Source organism: Dromiciops gliroides, chromosome 3, assembly GCF_019393635.1.
Source record: "Dromiciops gliroides isolate mDroGli1 chromosome 3, mDroGli1.pri, whole genome shotgun sequence".
Lineage (NCBI taxonomy): Eukaryota > Metazoa > Chordata > Mammalia > Microbiotheria > Microbiotheriidae > Dromiciops > Dromiciops gliroides.
In genome coordinates, this window is record NC_057863.1 from 522,717,950 (window position 1) to 522,735,214 (window position 17,265).

The following is a 17,265-nucleotide window of genomic DNA, read 5'->3' on the forward strand; positions in this document are numbered from 1 at the left end:
ACACCACTTCCCCATTTTTACCAAGAAAACTCCAAAGGAGATCACAAAGGGGAAGCTAGGTGACACAGTGGATAAAGCACCAGCCCTGGATTCAGGAGGACCTGAGTTCAAATCTGGTCTCAGACATTTAACACTTACTAGCTGTGTGACCCTGGGCAAGTCACTTGACCCTCATTGCACTGCAAAAAAAGAAAAGAAAAGAAAAGAAAAGAAAAGAAAAGAAAAGAAAAGAAAAGAAAAGAAAAGAAAAGAAAAGAAAAGAAAAGAAAAGAAAAGAAAAGAAAAGAAAAGAAAAAAAAGAAAAGTATGCGCTAAATTTGGAAAGGAAGATGCCAGACTGTAGAAGATTCAAAGGGGATCACAAAGAGTTTGGCATGACTGAAAACAACTGAACAACAACAGAAAAGTCAGCTTTGGCAATGCTAATAGTTAAATGGATAAAGACAACTTCTCAGAACTTTAGGAAGTAGTTAATAACACTGGAGTCTCAGTATAATGCTTTAGGAACATAAGAATTAGAGATAGAAAGTGACTCACAGATCATTTAATCTGACCTCTTCATTTTATAGCAAAGGATCATGGGATCATAGAAATAAAACTGGAAGACTTTAGAGGCCATCAATTCTAACTCCCTCATGGGAGATGAGGAAACCAAGCCTGAGAAGTTAAGTGACTTACCCAAACCCATACAATAAGGGTCTGAGGCATTATTTGAAACCAGGTCCACCTGACTCCAAGCCCAGTATTCCATCTATTATGCCCAATTACTGGGCCCAGGGTTGTGATTTGCTCAAGATCACAAAGGTAGCAGGTGTCAGAGCTAGGATGTTAAACCAAGCACCCTGAGGCCAAATCCAGTACTTTTTTCTATGACATCACACTGCAGGTCCATAACTGTCCATCTACTGCTATAATTTTGCCTATACCTCAACATCTTTATCCATGAAATACCTGTCCTGATCCATCTTGCATGTAAGATTCCAGATCTAGAACTTGAAAGTATTACGGCACAATCAACACAGAAAATACTCAGCCAGGTACTCAAGGTGGAGAAAGAGAGAGTTTATTATGTGTGGGCCCAAAGTGGGTTTCAATCCTCCATCAATGGGAGGAGAGTCTTGTAACCCATCTGGTTATATACAAAAAGAGTAGGAGTGGAATAGTGGCAAGTTTATCAAATGAAGATGAGGTTAGTGGTTAAGGGAGGCTTGATGTTGTATCTGGGGTACTTCAAGGCCAGAGCCTGTCTGAGACAGACAAGGTCAGAAAGCAGAGATTACAAACTGCAGCTGCAGCTTGGAACACAGCAAGGCCAAGGTCTGTTTGACATAGACAAGATCAGAGGCTATGTGTGATTTAGTCTGATTCTCCCACCATGCTGTTTCTATAGATTCAGGTATATTGAACTCTATTCTTAGAAATGGGTGACCACAGAAGCCCTCAGCCTGTGCTTCAACCAGGCTTGAATGACTACAATGTTAGGACAAGGGGAGAGGAGTTGGATGCCGTAGGCAAAAGTGTGGGACAAGTAAGGTGACTTTGGTTTCTTTCCCACCACCTCCCCTTTCAGCATGCCAGGTACCCAAGCCCAGTGCTGTTCTTACAAAGCTTGTTTCATAAGGCTCAGTACTGCCCAGGCCTATTTGTATTTCCAGTGAGGCCCTTGACGACTGGAAAAACCCACAAGACCCAAAGGAAAAATATTGGGATACCAGGCAGGGATATTGGGGAGGTAGAGGAGAAGAATGCTAGATTTGGAGTTGGAGAATTATAGAATCACAGAATCTGAGAGTTGGAAAGGACCTAGTCCAACATGCACAAAAAGGTTCTAAGGACCTGGGTTCAAATCCCAGATGTGCTACATCTTACCTATGAGACTCTGGAGAAGTTATTCCACTCCTTGTCTGTGCCTCTGTTTCCTTATATGTAAAAATAATGGAGGCAAAGTTTCCTAACAACTCTAAATTTATTACATTGGTATGGGACAGGGGCACTGCTTAATAATACCCTATCTAACCACAATACACAGAATCAAAGGAGGAAAGGATTTCTGAACTGGGGGTTACACACCAAAAGGGAACACCACAATATATGTTACTAGATTTCCTTCCAACAGGCTCCTAAGGCTAGCTAGAAAGGAGAGAAGGGAGAAACGTGTGATGTAAAACCAAGAAAGAATGGACATTTTAAAAATTATTTATGCCTCATTTTAGTCCAGCCAAACTTATTTTTGTTGTTGTTGTTTTTGTTTTTTTGTTTTTTGTGAGGCAATTGGGGTTAAGTGACTTGCCCAGGGTTGCACAGCTAGTAAGTGTTAAGTGTCTGAGGCCAAATTTGAACTCAGGTACTCCTGACTCCAAGGCCAGTGCTCTATCCACTGTGCCACCTGGCCGCCCCCAGCCAAACTTATTTACATCATCCTTTTCATATTCCCATCTTCCCTTAATAGAAACTCAGAGACATAAAGTGATTTTTCCCAGGTCACATAGCTAATAAGAGGGAGAATCAGGATTCTATCTTAAGCTTTCTAACTCAACTATACCACATCTTACTGTCTGTACTCCATGTAAACTACAGAGGAGATCATCAGAAATCATCACTAAGAGGTCTTTATAGAGTGGTCTCTGCCCCACGCCCACATCATCCTGTTGTAGAGGTTGCTATAATAGATTCTCCTCCTATCCATGCTAGTGGCAGCACTATCTATTTGTGTGACCTTGGGCAAGTTGATTGACTTTCTTCAGCCTTAGTTTGTCCATCTGTAAAATAAGGGGGTTGGACTGGGGACTCGACTTCTAGGTCTATGATCTTATAATTTTTATGGGCCTTGGCATCAAATATCAGGTAGAGACCCCAAAGTTAGACATCTTGTCCTGGAAAGAATAGAACATTTATTCATAACTGCTGGGAAGAGACAAAACAGAAAGCAAATCCTTATAGGTCATAGGTGATAGATAAGAGCTTCCTCTTTAGGGGCAGATGGAGGGGCTGGGAACACTAACACTGCCCTGCCTGAGTCAGAGGTCAGGGCATTCCAGTGAGTCTGACTGACAATACTTCCTGTAAACACCTGGAGTAGTCAGTCAGGTGTATAATAGGACCGGGTAAATGCCAAAAGGCTATAATGTTGATATAGCTAGTGATGGTAATGATGGTGATGGTAGGCAACACAAACTCTAATTCAGTCAGGTACATAAGCAGCTGATAACCTGCTTAAAATATTTTCCCCTAACCCTTCAACCCAGTAATACCACTACCAGGTCTGTATCCCAAAGAGATCACAAAAAAGGGGAAAGGTCACACATGTACAAAAATATTTAAAGCAGCTCTCTTTGTGGTGGCAAAGAATTGGAAATCAAGGGGATGCCCATCAATTGGGGAAAAGCTGAACAAATTGTGGTATATGAAAGTAATGGAATATTATTGTGCTATAAAAAATGATGAGATGGCAGATTTCAGAAAAACCTGGAAAGACTTAAGTGGACTGATGCTGAGTAAAGTGAGCAGAACCAGGAGAACATTGTACACAGTAACATCAACACTGTGTGATGATCAACTGTGAAAGACAGTTCTCAGCAATGCAATGATCTAAGATAATTCCAAAGGACTCATGATGGAAAATGCTTTCCACATCCAGAAAAAGAACTGTGGAATCTGAATGCAGGTTGAACCATACTTGTTTGTCTGTTTTCTTTCTGGAAGTTTTTCCTTTTTGTTCTGATTCTTCTTTCACAACACAACTAATGTGGAAATATGTTTAATGTGATTGTACATATAAAATCTATATCAGTTGCTTGCCATCTTGGGGTGGGAAGAGGGAAGAGAAGAGAGAAAAATTTGGAACTCAAAATCTTATAAAACATGTAACTGGAAAAAATACTATTAAGATCAGGGGGAAAGGGGTGCAGCTAGGTGGCACAGTGGATAAAAGCATTGGCCCTGGATTCAGGAGGAACTGAGTTCAAATCCAGCCTCAGACACCTGACACTTTACTAGCTCTGTGACCCTGGGCAAGTCACTTAACCCTCATTGCCCTGAAAGAAAAAAAAATTGGAAAAAAAGAAAATAAACTTTAAAAAAAGAAAAAAAATTAAATTAAAAATATTTTTTGAAAAAATTTCCCCTAGTTGAAGCATAATGGGGAACTCAGAAGACAAAAAGGTGTTTCAAATACAAAGAAACCTGTCTCTACTGATGGAATTCTAGGTGGCTTAGGCCCTTACTCAGGGACTTCCAAAGGAAAGAAGCCCCCGGGGGAGATGTGGTAGCTATCTTCAAGTATTTAAAAGGCTGTCATGTAGTAGAGGTGCTAGCTTTATGATCACCCTGTCAGCTAGGCAGCTAGATGGCCTGCAGTCAGGATGACCAGTTCAAAGCTAACCTCAAACACTTAATAGATATATGACCCTGAGCAAATCACTTAACCAACTTGCCTCAGTTTCCTCAACTAAAAAATGGAGGTCATAATACCACCTTCCTCACAGGGTTGCTGTGAGGATAAAATGAGGTTATATTTGTAAAGTGCTTAGCACAGCGCCTGGCATATGGTAGGCAATTAATAAACACTGGTTTCCTTCGCCCTCTTGTCCCCAGAGGACAGAACTACAGGCAAAGGATGGGAATTTCAGAGTATATTTACACTTAATGTGAAGAAAAGTTTCCTAACAATTAGAACTCTCCCAAAGTGCAATGAGCTGCCTCAGGAGCTAATGGGTTTCCTTAGCAATGGGATGTTCGATGACCATTTGTCAGTGATGTTGAATAGAGAGAGAACTTTAATAGGTGCAGGTAAAGCTAGATGGCCTCACATCCTTTGATTCTGGAAGTTCATATCATGTAGGCAGCCACCTACTCAGTTTACTTGGAAGTCTAGCCCTCCCCAAGACCAAAATGAAAATTGTATATAGCGAATCACATCAAGGTCTGGAAAGAAGAAGAGAAGGTAGAGGGGCAAGCTGGAGAAAAACAAAAAAGGAGAGAGCAACGAAAAATTATCCTAACTCTATTATATGCCCCTTCAGATCGGGGACCATGTTAGTTAATCTAACCCTCCAGATAAGAGAACTGATACCCAGAGATTGGTTTTATTGATAATTAGCATTGAAAGGGACCTCAGAGTTCATCGAGTCTTAATCCTTCATTTTACAGGAGAAGAAAGTGAAGCCCAGAAGACATAAGTGACCCAAGTCACACAGGTAATAAGAAACAGCTGTGATTTGAACCCTGTTTCTCCTATTCCAAATACAACACACTTTTCCCTGTGTCACAATGAAGTTGCTCCAAAGAATCACACCACCTGACCTCATGTGACCACTTCCATCAATTGCTACTAGTTCTGCTTTTTGAAATCAAGGAGAACAGAAAGTGAGGGGGTGAAAAGTATCTATGGAAGCTGTGGAAGGGAAAAATAGGAAATCAAAGCAGATATTATCTGGATATAGAATATGTTGTCACCTTACCTAAAATAAGGGAAGGATCTAATTCTTTGTAGTACCATTACTTCTCCCCTTCCGAGCTACAAATCTCACTCATGCTTTCATGTGAACCAAAAAAGAGCCGGGATTTTCCAACATAGGCTAGCAACGAGACTATCTACTTTTTAAAAATGGAGAAAGACTTCCTTCCTTCCTTCTTAATACCAAAACTATCAGGGGATGAATAAACCTTATGAAGAAACATGACTCACCATCTGGTGAGACATAGTAAGTGGAGTAGTTGAAGCATAATGGGGAAGGTGGTATTATGACCTCCATTTTTTAGTTGAGGAAACTGAGGCAAGTTGGTTAAGTGATTTGCTCAGGGTCATATATCTATTAAGTGTTTGAGGTTAGCTTTTGAACTGGTCAACTGCTGGACTTGGACCTAAAAAGTCCTGGTTTCAAATTTATTCTCTAATATCTACTAGCTATGTGACACTGGGGAAGACATTGAATCTCTTTGAGTCTCATTTTCTTCACCTAGAGAATGAGAATACTAGTACAGGGTGGGCCAAAAATTACTATGTTTTGGGGGCAGGTAGGTGGCGCAGTGGATAAAGCACTAGCCCTAGATTCAGGAGGACCTGAGTTCAGACCTGACTCCAGACACTTGATACTTACTAAGCTGTGGGACCCTGGGCAAGTCACTTAACCCTCATTGCCCCACCCCACCCCCAAAAAAACCTCACTATGTTTTAGTAACTTTTTGAAAATTATTTTTTCTTTATTTTTCACCATTTATGAGATTTGATTTTTCACACATAGTGTGAATTCATTTCCTATATATACTGCATAGGATGCTATGGTATTATAAATTAAAAACAAAAAATAAAGGAGTTACTAAACATTGAAACCCCTTCATGACTTTTGTCCCACCCTGTATCTGTAAATCACTATCTCAGGGTGGTGTTGTGAAGGTCAAGTGAAATGACACATTTAAAGTTTTTGCAAAGCTTAAAGTCTATTCCATTACTTCCCTCAGCCTCTATTTCCTCTTCTGTAAAATGGGGATATTATTCTTCATATTGTCCATCTGAGGATATTAATGAAGAAATATATAATTACTATATAAGTAAATACTATATATAACATATATAGTATATGCTATACTATATATAAATAATATTGAAAACCATATAATATATGACCATATAAATGAGTAATAATTCTATTTGTTTAAAACTGTCCTTATAAATACAAAATATTCTGTAGTAAAATTATAAGGCAAGAATTTTGTGTATCTTGATTTTTATGGCAACAATGACAAATTGTAAGGAGATCCAGGATACTTCAAAGACTCATAGATGCAGTCAGAAGGGCTCTCAGTGACCTTCATTTTACCATTAAGGTCATGAAAGCCATGGGAGGTGAGGTGATTTCCCCAGGTTTACACAGGTCATAAGCATTGGAGGGGAACTGGAACTAAGTCTGTTGACTCCAGTCATTGTTCTTTCTATTATTACCATATTGCTTCATTATCAGTCAAATGAGTTCTTCACATGAAAGCATGAGTGAGATTTACAGCTTGGAGGGGGAGAAGTTGTAAATAAAAGGAAGAAACTTCTTTACATGGTAATTTTGCTCATGTTTTTCTTCCCATTAAGAATGGCCTCCTAGGGGGCAGCTAGATGGTGCAGTGGATAGAGCACTGGCCCTGGAGTCAGGAGGACCTGAGTTCAGATCCAGCCTCAGACACTTAACACTTACTAGCTGTGTGACCCTGGGCAAGTCACTTAACCCCAATTGCCTCACTAAAAAAAAAAAAAAAAAGAAAAAAGAAAAGAATGGCCTCCTATCTACTCAGCCCTGTTCCTTTCTTCCTAGTTGGCTAAATCTCATTCATCTTTCTATGACTAGCTCACATTCCATATCTTCCATGAAACCCTTCTCAGCTCCTATACCTCACAAGACTCTCTCCCTTCTCTGATATCATGGAGCATGGACCAAACATAGCAATCATTTTTGGTGATTGGACATATTGATATCCACTTTTTGTGTATTCAACAATTGAATCCTACAAATATATTTTAAGTACCTACATTGACCCAAACACTGGGCTGAGCCCTAGAGATACAAAAGGAAAAACAAAACAATACCTCTCTTAAACTGGCATTTTGTGGCAGCTAGGTAGAGCAGTGGATAGAGAGGTCAAATCTTACCTCAGACACCTACCAGCTGTGTGACCTTGGGCAAGTCACTTAACCCTATTTCCCTCAGTTCCCTCATCTGTAAAATGAGTTGGAGAAGGAAATGGCACATCACTCCAGTATCTCTGCCAAGAAAACCCCAAATGGGATCCCAAAGAGTTGGGCTGACTGAAAGACTGAACAACAATAAAGGTGTGCTAATAAATTCCTTTGTCTTCCTGAGTTTGCCTTAACTGATCAGGGTGAGGCCCTAATCTAGATTTCTTTCAACACTGATAAGGAGGTGGGGTAGAGGGGGGAAGAGGAAATTAGGAATAGCCTTGTGTGGGTGGTGGCGCCTGAACTATGCTTCAAAGGAAGCCAAGTATTCTGTCAATTACAATGTAGAATGGGGTGCATTCCAAATATACTTTACCTACTTTCGAAAAGGCATAGGGTTGGAATGTCACATTGTTGTTGTATCAGTGTATCAGTGTTGAAAGAAATCTAGATTAGAGCCTCACCCTGATCAATTAAGGCAAACTCAGAAAGTAAAACAAAGGAATTTATTAACACCATGAGGCAGAAAAATTGGAGGACCAACCTCTATTTAATCTGTGCGCTGCTTTTTATAGACAGGAATAAGCAATTTCCATATATCAGAAAGATAATCTTGATTAGATCATGTTTCAAATGAGTAGATGGGGTTAGTGTCACCTCTTCTCTTGATTGGTCCACCTAATTTATGAGGAAATGAGATCAGGGTTGCTTCAACACCAGCAATAGGATTGGGAGATAGAAGTCATTTAGAACAACTATCCTGCCAGTTTGACTGGAATAAGAAATGTCGGAAGAGGAGAAATATAAAATCAAACTGGTGGGAATGGGAAAGCTGGTGGGAAAGGGAATCAGCATACACACACACACACACACACACACACACACACACACAAACAGACACACATATAATGCCTACTGATGTAGGAGGCAAAAAAAGGGGTTAATAGAAAAAACCTAAGACCCAAGCTCTAATTCATATATGAACTCTAAAAGGGATTCAGACCCCAGTTAATGGATAACTTACAAGTCAGGATGCTAGATTCTCATACCCACAGAAATCAGTACCCATAATGGGAACAGAAGGAGCTGGAGGTGAAGGCCTAAGACTATAACAATGATACATTGACAGGCTATAGAAACTCAAACTAGGAATAAATGAAAAATGAAGATGTTTTGAAACTAGCCATGGGAATCAGAAAGAGACATGTGCAGAAAAGGCCACATTTGTCCCCATATTCACTTTATGATGTATAAACCCCCAAAACACACCTCCACAGAAAAAGGTACCTGCCTCGGGGGTTGGCTTAGGACCCCAGGAACTCCAAATTAGGATAAGCCCTCCCCTGTACCTCCCAAAGGTGGAGATTATTATAATGAGACTGATATCAATTTATCCATACTGTAAATATAACTCTTTTTTTTCACTATTCGAAACATACCTTTCTACTTTTATGGTTCTCTCCCCGTGGTCACTCACAGTATTTCAATAAAACTTGGGAAACTGAGTCACTAAGTCTTGTAATTCTTTTGGGACAATTCATGATCAATTTGACCCCAAATTCCAGCCCACATCACCTACTATGTGCCAGACACTGTGCTAAGCACTTTTTTACAAATATTATCTCAGTTGATCCTCACAACAACCCTGGAAGGTAGGTGTTATAATTATCCCCGTCTTACAGTTGAGAGAACTGAGGCAGACAGAGGTTAAGTAACACTCCAAGTTTACACAGCTCAAAAGATCTGATTTCATCTGGGTTCACAACCTAGGAGTCATCCTCAACTCCTGTTTCTTCCCCCACTGTAGCCAATCTATTTTCAAGTTCTGTCAGGTTTTGTTTTGTTTTGTTTTGTTTTGTTTTTTGGCGAGGCAATTGGAGTTAAGTGACTTGCCCAGGGTCACACAGCTAGTAAGTGTTAAGTGTCTGAGGCCAGATTTGAACTCAGGTCGTCCTGACTCCAGGGCCAGTGCTCTATTCACTGCACCACCTAGCTGCCCGTTCTATCAGTTTTAGCTTCATACTATTTCCCATATATACACCCTTCTCTCCTCTGGCAATGTCAGCACCTTGGACGTCACCCTCATTACCTCACTCCTGAATCTTTGCAGTAGCCTTCTGATTGATTTTCCTGTTTCATCTTTCTCTACTCCAGTCCATCTTCCACTCAACTGTCAAATTAATTTTCCTAAAGCAAATGTCTGACCACGTCAACCCCCTATTCAACAAGCATTAGTGGCTCTTTTTCACCTCCAAGATGAAATATCAAATTCTCTGGTACCTTTCCAGTCTTCTTATACCTTTCTCCCCTCCTCCCCTCCCCCCACAGTACTCTGGTTTCCAGAGATATGGGCTTTCTTGCTGTTCCTTGTACAAGACACTCCATCCCTTGGTTCTGAGCATCTTCTCTGGCAGTCTCCCATGCCTGGAATGCTCTCTCTGCTCATCTCTGCCTCCTGGCTTCTCTGGCTTCCTTCAAGTTCCAGCCAAAATTTCATGTTCTATGAACAAATCTTTCTGTATTCTCCTTAATGCTAGGGCCTTCCCTCTGTTGATTATCTCTAATTTATCCTATGAATAGGATAGATTGTTGCTATCCTACATCATTGTTATGCATGTTCTCTCCTCCCATTAGACTGTGAGCTCCCTGAGAGCAGGCACTGTCTTTTGCATTTCTTTGTATGCTTAGTGCACTGTCTGGGCATTTAAATGCTTGACTAATTGACCTAATTGGTTACAGTGACAGAATTTGAGCTAGAACCCAGGGATCTTTCCACTATGTGATCATGTGAGAGGGACTACTGTATGAAGGTGCCATTTTGTAAAGTGATGAAGCCTTTAGGAAATGGGAGCATATCCAATTCCTTTAGTCAAAAAGTATAAACAATAAAAACTGATGGATTTGATAACCTGGAAAATAGATGGTTTAGAAGAAATACTCATGTCCCCACTAGTAAGCGGTTTCCAGGGAGAACAGTCATTGTTATTTCTACCTTCTATTAATATTACTAATATAATTAATAATAATTATAATGGCTCATATTTATATAACCCTTTACAGTTTACAAAGAGTTTTCCTCATGACCATCCTATAAAACAGGTAGCCCAAGTGTTAAGGATAAAGATACATACTGGTAAGGAAACTCCAACCACCAACAGAGGTTGGCACTGTATGGAGCAAACTGCCTCAGTTTACCCAAATAACTCGAGGAGACCACCAAGTCAAGCAGAGACAGATTTATTACATTCCCTTAGGAATGGGTAAGTTCAATACCTGAACCGCGCCAGCCAATACATTCCTTTACCTTATATAGGAATGTCAGTCAGAGGGGAAGTCCCCACACACACTAGGTCGAGCTCACAATCTAACATCCAATCCTGTCTCACCCAGGGTGCGTGTTCAGCTTGTGATCAATGTATGGAGACATGCATACGTGTTCCAGGAGCAAGGGGGAAAAGGGGAAGGGGAACAAGGTCAAACCAAAGGAAGAGGAAACAGGGGAGTGACAGTCAGATGTTTCAGATCTCACAGTTCCCACTGACTCCCCTCTCCCGGCCCCTGTCTCTAAAGATATTCAACCTGAATAACAGGAAGAGTCACTCAGGTGCTTCAGCATTGTTAAGGATGACAGGGTTAAAATTTATCTTCGGCTATGTTGGGAAGTCAAAGAAATAGAATAAAGAATAAAAGAATAACACATTGTTGGGACCCTAGGGTCAAGGGGATTCTGCTCTGAGAAAAAGAGACATGTCACTTAACATCTGGTCTCAACTCAATTGCTGCATCCTGTGCCAAGCCCAGTCCTTTCTTCTTGAGTCCCAAGTATTGAATTGGTGGGCTAACTCCCTGACCCACTGACCGGGGTTCTGACACATGATGGATTGCAGACAAAACTAATATGTAGCTGACAAGTGGGGAGACTGAGCAGAAGTAAAAATACTGTTAATTGGCAATAAAACTTAAAGGAGACAGTGAGAATTTGACAAGCAATAAACTTCTAAACTAACTATACTGGGGCAGGGCTGGGTACCTTCCAGACCCCATCCTCAGAGTTTAATCTGACTCAAATCCATAATCATATCATACAGCACCTTCTCTGAGTTGTGTAGAGCCCTGAGAGGTTGTGATATTCCCAGGTCACATAGCCAGTACATGTCAAAGGCAAGAAGTGAAGGCAAGTCTTCCTGGCTTGAAGCCTTATCCACTATGTTGCTCTGCCTCACAGCATAAATGTTATCATTCCTCATTATAGATAGGGAAACTGAGATTTTAGTAAAAACAACTTGCATATAGTCTTTATGTCTAATAAATAACAGAGCAGTGACTGAAACCCAAGTCTAATGGCCTAAATCCCCTGCCCTTTCACCCTACCTCATAAGCTGGAGGGTTCAGCAATGTCTAGGAATAATCTAAATCAGGGCTCCTAAATGGAAAAGCCATGATATGATGTTTGGGGGTACAAGTGGAACTCTAAGTTTCATGAGTGATAGAAGAACTCAAGAGTAGTGTGTATTCCTATGGGTATCATAGTCGGATCTTGAAAATTCTCACAAGAAGAACAGATTGGTGAGACGCCAAGAAAGTAGTACAATCCCCGAGTGGGAATTGAGATTTAAAGATATGGATTGTGTTTTCCTTTACCCTTGAGAGATACTTCCCATCTGCCCTTTTAGGGGGTAAAGAACAGAAAGAGACACAGCTGAAATGACTTAAATTAGCTTTGAACCTAAGTAATGCCATCTTGGTTCTAAGCAATCACAGTACTACTGTAGTTTTGCTAAGCAAACAAAATATTTAATAAGGCATATTAAAAAAAATCCTCCCTATAGCCTGTATTCTGTTTGAACAGATGTTTCTTAACTATAATTACTTTACTATATATCATCTATATCTTGCTTTAATTGTCTGTACCATATATCACCTATATTTGTTAAAGCAAATGTTTCTTTACTATGAATTTGTTTTTCGGTATTCCTATGTGTTCTTGTACCTTAATGTAGTAATCATTTCCTTTTTTCCTTTTCTGTACAAAAGAAACCCCATAGGGGAAAATATCTAATTGAGTATATTCACAGATATTAATTATATCTCTGTGCACCTCTTTTGCATTGAATTTTTAAAAAATTGTTAACTAGTGAATTTATCTTGGAGTTGTTATTTCCATAGGTCCCACAACTCAGAAATTAGATTGAGCACCAGCATGTGGAGGCCAAATCTGACCAGTGGGCATTAATTGGTCATTTGTGAAAACCTCATTGGTTGATTGGGTGAAGAGAATGACAGCTTTCTCCTCTTCTCCCCCACACAACCCTCTCCACTCCTTATCTGCTTTCCATGACCTATGGGTACAGATGTCTGAGGATATGCTTATGTTCAAGGCAAGAATATTTGGCCTATTTTGTTTCCACTTACTTTTTTATAAACTATATGGCAGCATTGTTTTGAGGGACTGTGTCCTACAAATTGTGGTGATGTTTAGATTAAGAGAAGCCAAGGGATGTGTTGTGTATGTATGTGTGTGTGTGTGTCTGTCTGTCTGTCTGTCAGGGCTATGGGGGGCAAGGTGCTGAGATTTTATATTTTAATATTTTGAAGCAATATTTCATTTTTTATCTCCTTAAATTAAGAATCAGGTGAGACAGCCTGGTGTAATGGATAAAGGGCTGGTCTGAGAATCAGGAAGCCCTGTTTTCCAGTCCTGACTTTCATGCATCCTGGCTGTGTCAATTATCCTGTGTCATCCTTACCCAGTGCCAAGGATAACTTGGAATTCCCTCTCCATTCTGACCCTGAACCCACTAACCCTTTTCCATGGTGGTGAGCTGTTCTTGTGGGACAGATGCCCTAATGCATCCTAATAACTACCATGTTTTTCCATCAGTAAACTATCCTTCTGACCTCTTGTCCTTTCCAACCACCTTGTGGCTGAACTGTCTTAAATGTGTTATCTTCCCCAGTTAGATTGCGATTTCATTTACACCAATGAGTGTCTTCTTTTTTCTATTTGTCTTCCCAACACTTTTCACAGTGCTGGGCATATAGTAAGTGCTTATAGAATTGCTTTGTGTTCATTAATTCATTCATTAATGTACCTCCTCTTTGGATGATTTCAATAGCAGCACATTGCCTTTCTGTAGGCAGTTGATATGGGCTGCTTGCCCTACTGGCATGTACCAAACATCTGCACCCACCAGCCATCATATTAGACATATACCTATGTCACAATAATTGACTACAATTAAGTTCTTTTTAATGTATATAGATGATGAGGTTCTCCAGGTGTTCATTTTTACAGACAGCATTGTGCTGATTGCCTCAAACTCATGTCTGGGTGAATCTTCAATGAAAACTTTGTTCATTTGATATTACCTATATCAACATTTTCCCTGTCTGCACAAATAGTGAATTCTTCTTCTTCTTCTTCTTCTTCTTCTTCTTCTTCTTCTTCTTCTTCTTCTTCTTCTTCTTCTTCTTCTTCTTCTGGCAGGGCAATGAGGGTTAAATGACTTGCCCAGGGTCACACAGCTAGTAAGTGTCAAGTGTCTGATGTCAGATTTGAACTCAGGTCCTCCTGAATCCAGGGCCAGTGCTTTATCCACTGCACCACCTACCTGCCCCAACTTTGTTCACTTGAAAGAGATTAGTCTCATAATCCACACCAAAAAAGCAAAGTGGATTAAGGATATATACTATGTGGACTGTGACACATCTTTGAATGAGTGACATGTTGAATTAACCTAACAGAATTTATATCTTGGACAAGCATTGTAGTTAGGAGGGATATTTGGTGGGGATAAGTAGACTGAAATATATTGCTAATGATGATGTGGCTGCAAGAAATAGTATAAAAGGCAGCATTAAGAATGTTTATAAAGAGATGCCCATCAATTGGGGAAAGGCTAAACGAGCTGTGCTTTATGATTGTAATGAAATATTACTGTGATATATATATATATACATATACATAATATACATACATACATATGGTCGTGTATGTGTATATATGGGTATGTGTGTGTATATCTATATCTATATCTATCTATCTATCTATATTTGTCTTTCATTCTCAAAGAGGACCATGACACCAGGGTGATGTTATCAATTGCAGCAAATTGGATTTAAGTGAGGGAGGGCTGTGCAAGGTTACCAACCTCATTCTCCTCCAGAGCCATCTGGGTCCAGTGACAAGATATATATCAGGATGACTGGATGGCCCCAGATGTTTAAGGTAATTAGGGTTAAGTGACTTTCCCAGGGTCACACAGACAGTAACTGTCTGAAGTGACATTGGAACTCAGGTCCTCTTGACTCCAGGGCGAGTACTTTAGACACTCTGCCACCTAGCTCCCCAATTGTGCTATAAGAAATGACAAGTAGGATGATTTCAGAAAAACCTGAAAAGGCTTACATGAACTAATGCAAAGTGAAGTTATCAGAACCAGGAGAACGTTGTACACAGTAACAATAATATCATTTGATGTAGAACTGTGAATGACCCCTATTCTCAGCAATGCAATGATCCAAGACAATCCCAAAAGACTAATGATGAAGCATACTATTTGCCTCCAGAGGAAAAAAAACCTGATATTGATTAAGCACAAACTGAAGCATACTGTTTTGCACTTTTTCATTTTTTTCTTTTATTAGAGTCTTCTTATACAAAATGTCTAATACGGAAATGTTTACATAATTGTACATGTATAACCTATATATAATTGTTTGCTACCTCAAGGTGGGGGGAGGAGAGGGAGGGAAAGAGAGAGGGATAAAATTTGAAACAAAACTTTAAATAAAAATATTAATTAAAAAATTTAAAGAATGTTTAGGAAAGGGAGGGAGCTGATTATATAGTGAGAGAAAAGTAAAAACGTAGAACAGATAAAAGCATTAAGTACTGCAACAATACTGACAAAATGTTAAAAAGACCTAGAAGAAGGTCTTCAAAGTATTAGTAGAACCCCTATGGAAGATGCATAAGAGCACATGGGCAATAATTACACAAGATAGGAAGGCTTGGTGAGTTGTAATCTGCCAATACTCACATCAATGAGATCGTGGATCCATCAAAGAAGTGATGTGTGTACAATGCAATGAAATCATACCTTCCACAGTCAGGTCCTAAAATTCTCATGTAAGGTGGAAATCACATAGTCAAAATTACCTTTGACAGTTCCTTGAATCACCATAAGGTGAAGTTCAGTATCTTTAAAAAGTTGTAGCTGGAAAGAGTCTAGGATCTTCTAGTCTACTACTTTTCACAACTAAGCTATTGATTAGTAAAGAGTCAGGAATTAGGGTTTCTACTTAAATTGTAGCCAGCAGGAAGATTATGATGGGGAAAGAGTACTCCAGTAAGGGCTCCCTACAAAAGTGTGAGTATATTTAAGGGTATTACATTGTCAATTACAACTGTTTTGGTTTTTTTCCCTTCTTCTCCAGGAGGCAAGAGACAACACAAAGCAGTCACACAGAACATACAGGGGACTTTGGAGTTAACCAGAATGCTAAGGAGGCCAAGTTAAGCTATCCTCATTAGCTCTTATAGCTCCCCCCCCCCCAAAAAAAGGAATAGACTTTCTGTGGGCATGATAAAAAGGATATTCTAGAATCATACTCATTTCTCCAAGATGGTAATTTAGTTTTAGCTAAATTCAGTGGCAAAGTTTCAAGAATTAAGGCACAAAATTGCCCTATCCATGAAAAAAAAGGCTACTCCTCTGACAGTACATGCAATCCTTCAAATTTGTGGGCCCTAGTAGAACTTATACTTGAATCCCAAAGTCCTGGAGAACACAGGGTCTTTTTGGTGCCACAATGAGTAGAATCTCAGTGGAGCATTTGATAAAGTTAATTTGATAAAAAGTCTTAAGTAAATTATTCATATGTATCCCAAACAATTATGACAATACTATGAAAATACAATAATCCACTGAGTACTGGATGCTTTTCATAGACATCAGTTGAACAGAGCCATACTTTTATAATCTCTCCCTTAGATAAAACAACTGGTTCATAGACAAATATCTGAAAATACGTGTAATTATATAACCTTTGTAGACCTCCCACTTCTACATAACAATGGGATGAGAGAGTCTTCTCATAGTTTTTCTTTTAAGATATGCTTATCCTGTGTATACCCTTTGACCCAGCAATACCACTATTAGGTCCTTTTCACAAAGAGATCATAAAAAATGGAAAAGCACCCACATGTGCAAAAATATTTATAGCTACTCTTTTTGGGGTGGCAAGGAATTTTAAATTGAGGGGATGCCCATCAATTGGGGAATGGCTGAACAAGTTGTGGTATATGAATGTAATGGAATACTGTTGTGCTATAAGAAACAATGAGCAGGCAGATTTCAGAGAAACCTGTAAGGACTTACATGAACTGATGCTGAGTGAGATGAGCAGAACTGGGAGAACATTGTGCACAGTATCAACAACATTGTATGTTGGTCAACTGTGATGGAATTGATTCTTCTCAGCAATGCATACTATCTCTTTTTTTTTTGTTTTCCTTTTTTGAGGTTTTTCCTTTTTGCTCTGATTCTTCTTGCACAGCATGACTAATGCAGAAATATGTTTAATGTGATTGTACATAT